The sequence below is a fragment of the Ostrinia furnacalis genome, unplaced genomic scaffold (assembly GCF_004193835.3).
Source record: "Ostrinia furnacalis isolate ACB-3 unplaced genomic scaffold, ASM419383v2 OfSCF0415, whole genome shotgun sequence".
Classification (NCBI taxonomy): Eukaryota; Metazoa; Arthropoda; class Insecta; order Lepidoptera; family Crambidae; genus Ostrinia; species Ostrinia furnacalis.
Genome location: NW_021130654.1, coordinates 237,195 through 249,754, shown reverse-complemented (window position 1 = coordinate 249,754; position 12,560 = coordinate 237,195). Strand labels below are relative to the sequence as shown.

The 12,560-nt window shown below is 38.9% G+C and overlaps 1 non-coding gene across 1 annotated transcript; it reads left to right on the top strand.

Annotated features, from left to right (window-relative positions):
• Window positions 1-2,168: 2,168 nt before the first annotated feature.
• Window positions 2,169-2,250, top strand: TRNAS-AGA (transfer RNA serine (anticodon AGA)). The gene has a single exon. It is a non-coding gene; the product is annotated as a tRNA-Ser (tRNA).
• The last annotated feature ends 10,310 nt before the right edge of the window (window positions 2,251-12,560 follow it).

Below are 12,560 nucleotides of genomic sequence, written 5' to 3'. Positions count from 1 at the left end.
AATGCATTTGCATCCATTGCGGCGCTGGTAGAGATCCCATGTGTAAAGAGTATGGGTAAGAAGTAATAACATCTTCTGAGACAAGTGGTGGCATTGCATTACTCTTCCACCACTAAGGCTGAGTTGTACCACCACACTTTGAACGTAACTTTAACGATAACCGGTGATTTTTGTATGGAGTTTGACAGATTTTTGACGTTTGTTACAGTCAAAGTAAGACGGTGCAACCCAACCTAAGAGCTGTCAATGCACTAGCACGGCATTGTTAGGACGACAGAGGGTAAGCGAAGTGCCGATATAACAGTGTCATCACTCTCTCTCATGCATGGACTTTGTTCGCAGGTGATGAGGTCGCAGTAGGACTGGTTGCGAGTTTGATAAGACCAGCAATCCAAACTGATCGCGATTGCGTTTCGTAACACCATCACCGCCCCAAACGTCCGCATACACTGGACGCGCCCGCTCTGCTTAGCAGGGCTGTCCACAAGGCGTGAGATCATTAATAATATTCCACGATGCTACTTTTATAATGACATTTTAATGAGCATGATAAGTGACTGTGCTGCTGAACGAGTAAACAGTGTACTGCTCGATAATTAAAGTGGTTATAAAAAGTTAAGTGTTATTAGCGCTCTAATATTCGCGCCCGCACATACAAAAAAAAAGGCTAAAGAAGAAGGAAAAGGTAGGTATGTATTATAAAAGCTTGTATTATTAACCAATATTTAATGAATGGAAAACTGGCAGATAATGTCTTAAGGCATTTAGTGTCAAAGTCAAAGTCAAAATTTTTTTATTGACAAATAAATAGTACAAGCTCGCTTCCACCTTCGGCCTGATCGTCACTTACCATCAGGTGAGATACAGGCCAAGAGCTTCCTCGTTGTGTATAAAAAAAAAAAAAAAAAAAAACGTCAAATATTTTGCTCTTAAGGAGCCTCTACTCTCTCTGTAGAGAGACATGTATTGTATGTGTGCCAAATTCCAATGTATATGGCATCAAGGATTAACCAAGTGAAACGGTCTTATAAAATGACAGTTTGCAAAGTAGGTCGTCATAAACGCTTCTAGTTGATTCCTAAAACACCAAATGTTCTGCTGTTTTCATTTACATTTTATTGCGTCACCAAAGCTCATTTTTATTTCGGCGAAAACCAGTTTTAAATGCACTGCTGTATTTATTTCCAGAACGCTGGCAGCCCTACAAGTGTCCGGTAATTGGGTAATCCAGTTAGCAGCGATTCTGAGTATCATCCTTTAGTCCGCATCCTTCTCCGTTGCGCTGGATTTCCGCAGTCGTGTGTTTGGATGAACTTACAGCATACAAGTTTTAGTAAACATGACACTGTCAACGTGGTTACTTAAACCAAGACAGTAAAGATCTATTCAAACCTGAGCGATATTCGCTGCCGCTGTGGGTAGAGGTACATACCGCGCGGGTTTCGCTCAGGTATTTAATATCAAGTATCGCGGCTAGAACGACCTGAGCGATATTCGCTGCCGCTGTGGGTAGAGGTACATACCGCGCGGGTTTCGCTCAGGTATTTAATATCAAGTATCGCGGCTAGAGCGACCTGAGCGATATTCGCTGCCGCTGTGGGTAGAGGTACATACCACGCGGGTTTCGCTCAGGTATTTAGTATCAAGTACCGCGGCTAGAGCGTTTTCTCTGCCGCAGACGGTAGCGAATACCGCTTAGGTCTGAATAGGCCTTTGCTAAGGCATACGCCACTCATAGTACTCGTGATTCTGGGCTTGATTCCACGTGGTACATAGGACATAATGGCAAAATTACATTGCACTTTCGAGGGGAATTTATACACAACACTCATTCGTTCGTTTCAGCCAAATGACGTCCACTGCTGGACAAAGGCCTCCCTCAAGGATTTTCACAAAGACTGGTCCTACGCTGCCCGCATCCAGGCACCTACCACGAGCTTAACCAGATCGTCGATCCACCTAGTGATTGTTATTTGAATGGATACACTTAAATACCTCTAAATAGTTTGCGCCACGGACTGGAATACACATTTGCACCAAATCCAAGCGAGCGGAGTCAAGGGCATGGTCTATAGAATGCAAAGACAGATGTTTTATTACTATCATTAAGTCAAGGTGAAAGTGTTACACGCCTCTACATACGATGATGTTAAACGAAACGTGCAAGAGCAGTCGTGGCCGAGCGGTTAAGGCGTCTGACTAGAAATCAGATTCCCTCTGGGAGCGTAGGTTCGAATCCTACCGACTGCGAAATCTTTTTATTTTATTTTATGTAAATAATCGACTTTGCAATTTGTGTATTTCATTCAAATTAAAAATTAATTACACAGTCGTAGGCCGTAGCTAAGCAGAGTGTGTAGACATCGTAATCAATTTCGATTAGATAACATCACATTAATCAACTTTTTTTAGCTAACTTATTGAAGCGTTAGTAGGTATATTGAGGCCAACAGGATAAAATTAAAGTATCGCCTGCTCTACATTATAGAAAATCTTCTGAAAACAGATCAGATCGACTTCTTTACACTTGAAATTCGCAAGTAAAGTCTAAGTAAGTATGTCAGACCTAGTAGAGCTAGTTTGATTTGATTCCAAAGCTAAATGAACTAGTTTGTTTGAACACCTTGTATAAATCAACTGTGTGTATAACCCAAATTCAATCTAAGTATTCCAAATTCAATATTTTACAATAGTTTAAGGTGTACTAATCTAAGTTTGTGTAATCCCTTAGGGCCTGTAACCTCGGCTAAAAGGGCTGTTCCTCGCTTCTGAGGGTCGTAACCCGGCCCTAAAATACGGTTGACTTAGGCCGCTTACTATGATAAATACAGAACTTTGATAAAGTACGACACTTGCTAATGTTTTGTCTCTAGCTGGAATGACAAAATATTAGTATTTTAGAATGTATAATAATTTATGGCCAAAATATTCCTCACACTAACATAATGTCAGATTTATTTGCATGCCACCATAGGCATCTGACATGGCTCAATTGGATCAATAGTGTAACGCACCGTGTTTTTCAAAGAACGAAATCATGTTTCTTAAATAACCATTAATTTAAGTAAAATAAAGAAAGACACGGGTCTTAACGCGACCTTTATTATTGAGTAACATTATGTACTCACGGCTTGACGTTTCGGCTGCTGTGCTGCAGCCGTGGTCACAAGAACCGTAAGACCCGTGTCTTTCTATTTAGTTGAAATGGAACGCGAATGTTTAAAATATTACATTAATTTATGTAATGTAATGTTCTTACTAAACTTAGAGCAATATCTGCAATTAAAGTTATATTTCAAATTATGTCCTACCTCGGTAGCGAACCCATAATTATGCGACATTATAATTTACCAAATGATCTTCCCGTAATGAAAGATCTTAAAATCTATACTTATAATAAATCTGTAGAGAGGTCAATTCTGTACATGAAATATATTTTCAAAATAACTATCAAGGGGTGATTAGTGATCGATACTGATGTCCGTCTGTATGTTCCTTATAGAAACAAAAACTACTCGACGGATTTTAACGAAACTTGGTACAATTATTCTTCATACTCCTGGGCAGGTTATAGTATACTTAGGAGCAAAGTAGTGAAGGGAAATTTTGGGAAAACGGGAGAAGTTACTCCATTTTTTAAGCTTCCGTCGCGTGTGCAGCCTTAAGCCTAAACGGCTAAACGTAGGCACTTGAAATTTAAAAGGGACGTAGCTTAGTTACCGTAGAGGTGCACTAAGAACGGAATTCCCGAAATTCCCACGGGAACGGGAATTAGCGGGAAAATCCTTTTGTATGAAAAATCTAAACCGCTTAAGTTAGACGCTTGAAATTTGGCATGCTGGTACCTTAGTAAACTTATAGTTACAACAGGATATTGCAAAATTCTCACGGGAACGGGAGTTAGCGGGAAAAAACATTTGTATGAAAAAATATAAGCCGCGTAAGATAGATGAAGGGTGTAAAACGGGATCCACGCGTACGAAGTCGCGGTCGGCCGCTAGTTATGAAATAAATTCATATTTGTTAAATCAACTTTTACCAACTTCAACATCCACTGTAACGCACCTAGCCTAGTCTTGTAATAACTTTCCCGCTACAATTTCATTACCTCTGCAACGCCATTGGAAACAATTTAATTCGCCAGAGGGTCCTCAAGACGGCTACAATAAAATTTCTTCCACATTGAGTGGTAGTTATTTCACGAGTGCCCATCTCTAGCTTGAGACGAGATAGTTCGCAGTAGTGATGTGACTCTTCTAAACGTTTTTACGTTTGTGTGTTGAAATAAAAGATAACAAGTGTGGTTAGGCTAGGTTTTACACTTTTTAGTAGTCATTCGATGATAGGCTCAATTTGAACTACTTAATTTATGGAGCTTTCCGCCCGCGGCTTCGCCCGCGTGGAATTTTGTCTGTCACAGAAAAACTTTATCGCGCGCGTCCCTGTTACAAAAACTGGGATATAAACTATAATATGTCCTTTCCCGGGACTCAAACTATCTCCATGCCAAATTTCATTAAAATCGGTTCAGTGGTTTAGGCGTGAAAGGGAGACAGACAGAGTTACTTTCGCATTTATAATATAAGTATAGATTTTTCGATTTAAATAATCTACTGCCCTGCGCGCTTTTCAGGATAAAGCTCTTAATTAAAAATCCGTTAATTCTGAATTGATTAAATAATTGCCTGGAAAAGATTGCTACCGCTGATAATATCACAAATAATCATTTATTTTCTGTTTGTGTTTTAATTTCACCCAGATAATCGATACTTATCTATACTGTTTATCGACACCGAAGCATCCCTAGCCCGCATTGAACGAATTCACCGTTATTAAATTCTTGCCGGGCAGGTCATCTGTCGTCGCACTCATTTCGCAGTACGTGGGTTCGCACCCCGGGCCAGTGTTTTATTATTGTTTGATGCTGTAGGCTGGCCTCTCTGGTCAGTGATTTCCGCAGTCATAAATTTTTTTTTTTTTTGCTTTGGATTTATTTCCTTCAAAATTATTTTGTGTTTTTTTTTCATAAGATTTATTAGAAAACAATTTATGAATGGCTCTTACCACATTATCTTCATACACCTTCCGTACCACATTTAAAGCAAATAAATGATGATTCTGATTCTGATTTTGATTCTGATTCTCATCTGCTAAATTACTCTAGCACAGTGAAACCATTCAATTTTAGAGTCCTACGTTTTTTATTGTATTGAATCATTTAGCTTGATTCCTGAAAATTTTACAAGTCTACATGATACGACGCCATAACTATTTTTATAGTTCATTCCTATTTCTTAAAATCTATGATTATTCAAAAATTTATTATAAAACTGGGATTATTAAAAAACGCTACTACAATATTATTCGGTTAGAATACCCAGCAATTATGAACACAGCTATTGTAGTAGGTACTTTAATGTAAACAAACACCCTCGCATCTCTATAAAACTAGTTCAGCAAAACAAGCATTATCTAATGAACGTTATTAATTTGGGAAGTTCCACGCGGGTTAAGTACAGTCGAACTAAAGCCTCGCTAAATCTGCGAGCAACTGCGAACCGAAACAATAATAATAATTACGATGCGAAATAAAGTATGCTAGTTCTTGTGGGGCCAGTAGATCGGCGGGTTAAAGTTTGGCGAAGTTTTAAAGTCAAAGTCAAAATTTCTTTATTTGTTTAGACTAATAAATAGTTCTTACAAATCGTCATTTTGCTCTTAAGAAGCCTCTACATGTCTCATAATCTTTTTACCCTACCAGCGCTTCGAGACCAACATTTGGCAAGTGCTGAGAAGAAGCGCCGCAACAAACTCAGTCACCACTGTCTGCCGGTTAATATAAATAAATAGAAATAGCAGTAGTAGGTACATTCGATTCAGGAGCAGTTCATTGAATTTTTAATGACTATCGTGACTTCGTGAGTTTCGCATTCCGTCCGCCCTTAGCGAAAGTAAGTAGCCCTTTTGGGTCAGAACTATTAACGTCATTTATAAAATTGGTAGCCTGCCTAGAATGATACCTATCTCCTAATTGGAACTCTCTTTACTGCAAATACTGTTTTTAGCTGCTGTAACTGTGTTTATTATTAAACAGCGTGGCAATTTTAATTGTAATGCGTCGCTAAGTTACATTGTAACGCCTCGCTAAGTTAATTTGTCATTAGAATAGCCATCATTTTAAAATAATTAATAACGTCTGTACAAAGCAGCGTTGCCAGACGTCCCGATTGTGGCGGGACGTCCCGATTTTTTGATCAATTTTAAATGTCCCGCGCGGGACAGGCTCGGTCCCGCTTTTCGGAGAGAGACACTCACTTCACCAGACTATTGTTTGAAACGCCATATTATTCTAAAGAATAAAACTTTTTTAATTTTTTTTATTCTAAAGACGACTTTAACGATACAGTAAATCTGATTTTAAATATTATCTTTTTGGTAAAATACATTTTCTATGGCTACTTTTGCTATCTATTGTCACGTAAACGTAATTTTAAGTCAAATAAAAAGAGAAATATTTGAAAACCTTTGATTATATACGTTTTTTTACTATGTCCCGCTTCTGACGGAAGAATCCCGCTATTTTCACTCAAAAAGTACCAAAGTCCCGACTTGGCGAAAAAAAAACTGGCAACGCTGGTACAAAGGTACATCAACAGCACATATTTGGTGTAAAATAGTACCTATACAAAATACCACAGTATTAAGTTGAAGTGAATTAATTTTCTCTATAGCCTCCTGTTCGATAACGTATAGCGCTACGATTCGTTCCTGTTCAAATGCGTAGCGTTACTGTTCGTAGCACTTGTCTACACGTGAAATAGAGCAGTCTACGGGACTATTCCCACCTCTCGTTCCCACCACTGCAACTCCTGTGTAGCCAGGATCTACAGCTTGACCGCCACAAAAACCCGACCAATGAAGGTCAAGTTTGTCCCGGGGGAAAGTTAAACTGTCATTGGACCCGCAACGAAATTAATCAGAAGAACATAGGAGGAGTTCGAAATTAAGGTTCGACTTCGAAATAGAGCAGTCTAGTCCCCCGCCGTTTGCGTGGCTCCCGCTAAGCGCACTTTGATGGCAGGCTTACAAAGTGGCCTATTACACTTATTTACGGCCCGTCCAGCAGTTAGGGACAGCACGCTGATCATTACTGTTTTAACCTTCGCACCATGTAAAGTGTCTTTCTCTCTTGCCGAGGGTGCGTTAATTATCAATCGCCGTGTAATTTATTTCATTTAAACTTTAACCAAACCAGTTTTAAAAAAGTTAATACAGTCAGTTATTAATTACAATCTTGCACCATGAAAATGAAAATACTTATGAAAGAGACAAAAAGGTAGTTCATCAAAAAATGTTTCATAGATTTTATGAGTTCTGAAAATTAAATTCACTCATTGATTTTTAAAGTAATTTGATCTTCTTATCTTTCTAGCTCTACCTTGATGTCAAAACAAACGAATGAAGTGCTTTTGAGAAGTTACTTCAGCTTTTGTTTGTGCCAGCTAACTAATTAACAAAAACTGACGTCATCATCCCTCTCACCACGCCCCTATCATGCAAGCCCCCTTAAATTGTCTTAAGCCTAAGCCGCAGAGTTACAATGCGCGATTTATGCCTAGGTCACAAACTTTAGATTACGATTACTAAGCCTTATTTATCGCCTTTGTTTCGAGGGTAACTCGGCTTAGATAACAGAGACGTGACTTGCGATTAATATTTAATTGGCTTATGAATTTTAGAATTTAATTTAATTATAACAACGTTCAATTTCACGAAACAATATCGGCTTTTAGAAACAATTTTGAATACATTCTCAAACTCAGTATTCTAAGCAGCCTTTCAGCCATTTTAAGCCTTTAAACATTTTTTCTTTGTTGCTACAGAAAAAATACCCACTTAAAGGAATACAATCAGGCCTCAAAATACATTCCTTTGATAGTAAAAACAGCGCATGTATAAATAACTTTAAAATAAATGGAAATAAAAGGTTTTGTCTAGACTTTCTTGACTAGTAAGGTCATCCAGCCCTTATTTTATTTAGCAACTTTAAAACCTCAATGCCATTTTTTGTTCGTAATTTGACCTTGCTTACAATATTATAATGTTCTGAATTTTTTAAAAGTATAATTGAATAGGTATTTCTGAATAGAAATAAAACGCTAAGAATAGATCACAATCTCAAAGACAGAAAAAAACCTTTAATCAAAGAGAATAAAGACACTATCAGTACCGTAATCTTCAAGCTTTACATAGAACCAACCGATAAAAGACAAAGTGAAAGAAAAACGCAAATTGTGGACAACATTTTGGGCTGAAAAAGAAAAAAGTGTTGGGTTCTTCTAACAGGTACAGATGATTATGATATCATTTCTATTCGATTTTTTTAATAATTAATTTATCTGGACATTCTAGACACCTTAAGAGTAGGCGCACACCGTTGATTTTTAGTTGGCCGATAGTTGTGCCCGATTTCAAATTGTATGAAGAATCGGCCAAATCGAATCAGCGTAGTATGCGCACTCCCATACATGCCCATACTGATCAACAGCCCGACTAAACTATCGGCCGACGAAAAATCAACGGTGTGCGCCTACTCTAAATGTAGGTCAAATAGATTTGATTTTAACTTGATGCAATCCATTGTACAATACAATTCTTTTGCTATGCGAACTTGGCTGCCACATTGCCATGTGTCTGAATTAAAATCAAAATATTCCCCGCCCTAGGTCCGTCCCTGTCAAGCCGCCCTGCCCTAGGCCCTCACATTGTAATTAAGTTTTGAATAGGCCAGCTTGACGCCGCGAAGTTTGGTTTATTGTAGACATTTCCATTGAGCAAGAGTTATTCCTTATTTCTGATGAGTTTCCATCTTTGGACCGAAAAGTCACTGTCAAGATATAGACTCAAAGTTTACTTGGACTTATTACCCCATTTATGTTGCTAGTGCCTAGTCACTTTATACCGAAACTCAATCAAATTATAATAAAATGAGTATCTACCGAATCATGACACAGACTTTACAAAATATTATGTGGTTCTGTGTTCCAAAACAAACTTACTTCACTTAGGGCTTATTAGCGAAATTTTGACATCATTTTTAAATACTTACTTGCTAAACGTGAAATGCGTGTGGTGGACGTCCTATGGCTGAGATGATGATAATGAAACGTGATATAATATGCTTGTGTGAGAATGGGTTGGTATAAGTTCAGAGGACGATAGACGAACTACCAAACTTATTATACCATCGAACTAATGTCGCCTGTTTAGGTAAGTACTTCGTACTTTAACTTCGAACTCTTTCTATGTTCTTCTAATTAATTTCGTTGCGGGTCCAATGACAATTAACTTTCCCCCGGAACAAACTTGGCCTTCACTGGTTGAGTTTTTATTGGCGGTCAAGCTGTAGATCCTGGCTACACAGGAGTTGCAGCGGTGGGAACGAGATGTGTAGTCCCGTTTGTTTAGCTAAGTATATGTGTAAACATTTAAACAAAACTGTGTTAAAAAATAGGCAAGCAGATTAACTGTGGTCCAAATCCGGCCCTGTGGGAGCAGCGATGGGCAAGGGCTCTCATTGTAATTAAGTTCTGAATGGCCGCTCGCCGCAAACTTTGTTTTATTGTCCGAATTTTCAATAAGTGTACACTGTAAGTTAGCCCTTATCTCAATGTGTAACTTGGATATCTTGTTTTGATTGAGAAATGTATCTAATTCTAGTTTACATTTGATGAAAGTTTGCGACTAGTTTGTGGTTTTTTCACTTACAATAATTTAAAAAAATACAATAACAATTAAAATCTTACAGCTTTTTTACCTTTACATCGAGCGAAAGCTTTCTGCTATAAAGTAGTGCAAGCTATTTCATAGAGACTGTTTTAAATGTTATTATAACCCACAAATAACTGAGAAATAAAAATTAAAACTTTTGTGTTAATAAACAGCATAAGTAGGTGGTAATCGACTGCCTAAAGTTTTATTTACTTTAACTAACTAAAACTGGTAACTAAATGAAAACCAGTCTAATTTACAATTACGTGGTTCTAATTTTCAATTTTGCTTCAAAAACATGACTTTGTAATAGTCGGATAAAAACGCAAAATATATTTTAAAACAATTCTCGGATGAATAAGAAGTTGCGTCCACAAAGCGTTAATTTGACATTTTCCGCTACAAGCGTATAGTCAGGTATAAAAATCAGGTAATTAAATGTCTCTACCTATCTATGTATGTATAGTAAGGTTTTTATCTTAGCAAATCGCTTGATTATTACATTATGATCAATAAGTCCTTAAAATGAAAACAACTCCCTTGTTACTTGGAAAAATTAACATAATTTATCTTTATTTAAACTCCTAAAATAATTTGACCTTGCTTACAATATTATAATGTTCTGTTCTTTACCTATATTCTTTTAGAAGTATAATTGAATAAGTAGGTACATATTTCTGAATAAAAATAAAACACTAAGAATAGACAGTGTTCTCGATTACAACCTCAAGGGCGGGAAAAACTAATTAAAAGCTGTTATTACAACACACCTTATGTGTTATTACATAGACGGTAATTAGTCATTAGTATAGTGTGCATAAAACCTATTCAAACTAAACACACAAACTTTTCAGAAAGACCACAAACCATTAGTAATCTGAAGATATTTAGGTCAATTTCCAAAAACCTGATTCTTCCAAAACTTTTGATAACTACATCTCTTACGACGGAGAAAGAATTCCCACAACACTGTCCATTCTATCTTGATTTTAAACGCAATCTCTTCAGATGCAGTCGTTTCAAAACACTCAGATTTTTGTACATCTAACTGTACACGCATTCGCGCGATTTTATTAAAAATACCGGCTTTTTATGATCGGCTCTGCGGCGGCTGCTTTTGTGCCCAACACTTCCGCACAAATGAAAAATGTTAGACGCTTTGCGATCGCCAGCAATTTTTTTATTCATTTAAAACCTGTACTTTACAAAACAAATGACACAAACAACCGCCGCAAAAAATAAAGTAGAAAGAAGATTACTTTTCCCATTAACGTGACATTAGTGGACGTACATTTTCTTTTTGAATAAAATGTTGGTTACCACGCTGTTATTAAAATTAGTCCGTTATTGGCATCAAATAACATACTTTTATGATTAGTAAGTTTATTGTAAATGGGTGAATATCAACAAACTCGTTTTTTGCCTAATTCCGGTGGCGAATTTTAATTTCCACTTTCCAAAACTTTTTTGTGGCAGAAATAATAGTAAATAACTTGTATTATTCAATGATATGGTAGAGATCAAAATATTATTAATACTTCTCGAGATATGTCAATTTGAAATTATCGAGAGCCACCGAAATTGTATTTGAGCCACCGGAATTAAGAACCAATCCACCGAAATTTATTTATACAGCGGACTTTGAAATGTTACGTCTATTCTATTCTATTCTAATATTGCGTGTGGAGGATCGGCTCACTTTAAACGTAATCAGACGATGGTCACTAGTGCTGGCCCCCACATGGACTTTCCATTCTGTGACTGTGACGTTTCTGGTGGAGAGTGTCACGTCCACGCTTGATTCCCCGTTCGCTGTACTAAAGGTCGCCGGTTGGTCAGGGGTGTTGACTACGACCAGGTCGTGTCCCAAGATGAAGTCCTCAACCGACGACCTACGATGGTCAGCCACTCTGCCTCGTCCAGTGGTTTGGTCCGGCCTGCTGTGCCACAACGGTGAGTGGGCATCGGCGTCGACTCCCACTATGATGCGCTTACCCGCTAACGCGTCGAAGACCCGCTCAAGGTGGTGAATGTGCGGGTCGATCTCCTCGCCGTACTTGAAGTAAGCTGAGACGACGTACAAATCAGCCTCATGGATGTACGCCACCGTGCAACGGTCGTTCGTCAGGTGCTGGAGCACTGCGATGGAGAGATGGAACCCGGCCACGAAGACGCCTGCCTGGGACGAGAGGCCGCGCTGGAGGACAAGCTCGGACTGCGAGTACTGTTCTTGGACTAGAACAGCGTCCAATCCGAGCTCCTGNGGAGGATCGGCCAACTCTGAACGTGATAAGGCGATGGTCACTAGTGCTGGCCCCCACATGGACTTTCCAATCCGTGACTGTGACGTTTCTGGTGGAGAGTGTCACGTCCACGCTTGATTCCCCGTTCGCAGTACTAAAGGTCGCCGGTTGGTCAGGGGTGTTGACTACGACGAGGTCGTGTCCCAAGATGAAGTCCTCAACCGACGACCTACGATGGTCAGCCACTCTGCCTCGCCCAGTGGTTTGGTCCGGCCTGCTGTGCCACAACGGTGAGTGGGCATTGGCGTCGACTCCCACTATGATGCGCTTACCCGCCAACGCGTCGAAGACCCGCTCAAGGTGGTGGATGTGCGGGTCGATCTCCTCGCCATACTTAAAATACGCTGAGACGACGTACAAATTGGCCTCGTGGATGTACNATTGGCGTCAGCTCCCACGATGATGCGCTTTCCCGCTAACGCGTCGAAGACCCGCTCAAGATGGTGAATGTGCGGGTCGATCTCCTCGCCGTATTTAAAGTACGAT